The sequence below is a fragment of the Tupaia chinensis genome, unplaced genomic scaffold, assembly GCF_000334495.1.
Source record: "Tupaia chinensis unplaced genomic scaffold, TupChi_1.0 Scaffold000447_1, whole genome shotgun sequence".
NCBI classification, from domain to species: Eukaryota; Metazoa; Chordata; class Mammalia; order Scandentia; family Tupaiidae; genus Tupaia; species Tupaia belangeri.
This window is the reverse complement of record NW_006159952.1, coordinates 1,714,565-1,717,910: the sequence shown is the minus strand read 5'-3', so window position 1 is coordinate 1,717,910 and position 3,346 is coordinate 1,714,565. Positions and strand designations below refer to the sequence as shown.

At 32.2% G+C, this 3,346-nt stretch overlaps 1 long non-coding RNA gene across 2 annotated transcripts in view; it reads right to left on the bottom strand.

Annotated features, from left to right (window-relative positions):
- Positions 1–1,050: 1,050 nt before the first annotated feature.
- Positions 1,051–3,346, bottom strand: part of LOC102473303 (uncharacterized) — a 7,676-nt gene continuing 5,380 nt past the window's right edge. The window contains exons 3-4 of one of the 2 annotated variants that reach the window (XR_001370877.2): positions 2,964–3,041; positions 1,051–1,096 (exon numbers count right to left, since the gene is read on the bottom strand). This is a non-coding gene — a long non-coding RNA (uncharacterized LOC102473303). Of the gene's footprint in view, positions 1,097–1,320; positions 1,587–2,963; positions 3,042–3,346 lie in introns of those variants that run through there. The other variant, XR_335544.2, reaches the window with a different exon arrangement.

The window sequence follows — 3,346 nt, the reverse complement described above, 5'->3', positions numbered from 1 at the left end:
AGACAGATTTAAGTACAAAGCTAAATGTGCAACCATTACTAGCTAGCTAAGAAATAAAAGCCATACAACAACATTGGATGAATGGGAAACATGAAAGAAAGGAACTTGTCATGCTCTAGATTCGAAGGGAAATAGAAAGCAACTTTGTGTAGTAGCAAGAACCTTTTTGGTCTTTCCTATGTAAAGAATTTCTGATGGTTAACTTTTTCATAAACATGCATAGATGTAAAACGCTTCCCCCATTCTAACTCCAAAATGATCGTTGTGATTTGTAAACGCTTTTGTTTTAATTTCTTTTTGAGGAAAGAGAAAGTCTGGCCCTCCCAATAGGGTCTTTATATCACTACCCACCTCCAGGTTCAGCCTGCTTGTTGCAACTGCTGTGCTTGGGGAGGGCCCAGGAGGCAAACTCAAAACTTTTCCATATGGATCCAGTTGTGTTACTAAGCCTGGCCTCTGTTGCCAAGCTCTGTGTGTGTGTGTGTGTGTGTGTGTGTGTGTGTCTGTATGTGTGTGCATGCATTAAGAGTATTTTTTAGTATAAGTAAGATTTTCAGGAGGCTGTATGAAAGGGAGCTAAGTTAATTAAGAAGTTAATTAGTCATACGAGAACTTCAGAATATTTGTTAAAGGGTTAGAGAGAGGTTGATATTAGACAAAGGAGAAAAGGAAACAGAAAAAAAGAAAGTTTATAGAGAAGAACCATTAAGTTGTACTTTTGGAAACTGTCAATATAGTGAACTAAATAAATTAGGCCTTGCATTATGATTGAAATCACCTTTCCATCATGTACTTTTATCACTTCATAATAATTTCCTAAGTGAGATTGACTGTTATTTTCTTTTTTCATGTTAGTCTTTGTGTAATTTGATCATCAGATTTATTTTTAGCCATATATCATGAGTTTGAGAGCTTTTATTTCATGGAAGAATTTGTATCTTTAAGGTTTTGATAAAACTCATCTATATCATTTTCTAGATCTGAAAGAACTAAAGACAAAACAAATTTTATCACTTTCCTGAGACTTGTTGTCAGTGGAAACTGTTTTTAGGGCTCATGATTTCACCATCTCCAATTAGACAGTGAGCAGAAATATCTGCAAATGTGAAAGAGGATAATATAATCTCAAGAATTTTCATATTTCAATGGCTAAATCAAATAGATAACTTATTTACACTTGTATTTATTTATTTTTTTTTTGCTATGTAATCACTGGTGAGATTTTTGAATGATTTTAACCAAATATATAAACATTAATCCAGATAGTCGTCCTTATCACTTGAAATATCATTTTATTTAACAGTTTAGATCTCACCGGTATTATCATTTTAAAGTTTGCTAAGAATTGCCCCTGTACTATCTTTAATCGAAAACATTAAAATGCAACATAGATGGCTTAGTCACTATGGCACAGTGGTAGTGTGCTGTTGCAGGATGCTGGACTGGTGAAGAGGTCGGAGGTTCAGTTCCTGAGTCAGCCAACCTATATTACACCCATGATCCTTGCTAACTGGGAAGACTGAGCGTAGACAGTATTGCAGTAAGAGGTCTTACTGAGGTTGTTTCTCTCTCTCCTTTCCTTCTCTCTAATGAAAGAAAGAAACGACTTATTTTGAGAAAAAATACAACCTATGTTTTAAGTCAAACTTTCTGTTTGGGGATTTTCCTTATCCATTACCTTTTTGAAATTAACATGTTTATCACACTCACATGGAACTAATTGTAGTCATATTTTTTAGACAGACTTTTCTTTTTGAAGATAAAACATTTCTTTCTTTTTTAAAGATAAAACATTTCTTTTTATAGAGAAGGGGAGTTACAAGAGATCTTTCCTTAAATTATGTTAGAAATTAGGATAAGAAGGATTGATAAGAGAATATCAAAGTAGAGAGTGTTAAGATTTCTTTTGCTTTGTTGGTTAGAAAGTTCTTAATGAAAACAAACCTTCTGACATGATCCAAGGAGACATATATTTTGCTACATAACTCCAGCAGTTCAGGATGACAAATAGAAACTGAGCAAGGTTTTTTGTTTTTTTGTTTTTTTCTTTTTTAAAGACTCTTTTTATGTGAAAGGAGTCAATCACTACAGAATTCTAAAAAGTTATCTCTATAATATGTTAAAGAATAAGAAATATTATAATATTCAAACATTTGGAAGCATTTGCTCTTTGTCAAATCGTGCCAACATTTTTTGCGTTGTGTAAATTCACTAGTAACATGAATGCATGGAACATACAGTCTGTATTATCCTTTGACTAATATTAGAAAGCTTGTAAGTATTTTCATTTTTTTTTCAATACCTGATCCTTTACTTGATTCTCCAATGTATTTGGAGTACTTATTGGTATTTACTGATGGTATTTAACAAATAAAGAGAGTGAGGTGGTCAAAAATGAAATATGCTAACTGGCAAAGTAGAAACTCTTCACATGTCTCTTCAAAGTTAATGATTCCTGTAATACAGTAAAGTAATAGCAATAAACTATACCAGCATACAGAGCTACAAAGGGAAATATGGTGGTAATAATAGGAATAGGCCTAGGTAAAGTTTGTGCCTCCGTTTTAAAAATCAATTCTCTTTTCATGCTAATAACTTTGTGAGAGAGAAAAACATCACTACTTATCAGATATTAACTCAAAATGTTAATTAATTTGCCTAAGATCATAAAACCAATTATTTTGAATGTGTTTTATAAGATTTTCAACTCCAAACAACCTCCTTAAAGGCTCCCTAAAACTTAATAGGAGATTGTGTTTAAAACTACTAGCTTTTAAATATGAAAATGTGTCAGCATATCTGAAATTTAAAACCCATTCATTTTAAATACATATGCAAAGTTGTGTTTTCAAATCCTTGATAGTCGTTTGTTAATGACAGTCTATGAAATGAAGGGAAAAGGTAACAATATTTTGAATTTTAGAAAATAAACATCAAATGCAGCTGGTTCTGTTTTTTCTTACCACTTGATGTTTAATTAGTTCCATTTTCCTTAGTACAAGTTACCACTGAAGTTTTCCTGACCTGCCAACCACTCACATCTAAAAAACAGAACAAAAAGAAAGGAGAAAGTTCATATATCCTGTGATATGGGATATTGTTGCTTTGAACATTTTAAGACAGAATTTATGTGGAACCAGATTAATTTTAAGGAACTCCCTGTGGGTTCTGTTTGTTGTTTTGAATTGCTTTAATAGTAAACTTGCATTATTTATGTTTATTAATATTTAGAATGCACTCTGCAAGGATGATTTTCATCTGAGTTATAATTAGTCTCAGCTGATGAATGCAATAAGTGATTATAAACAACTGTGTGAGATCGTTATCAGTGTTGTGGGAGAAAATG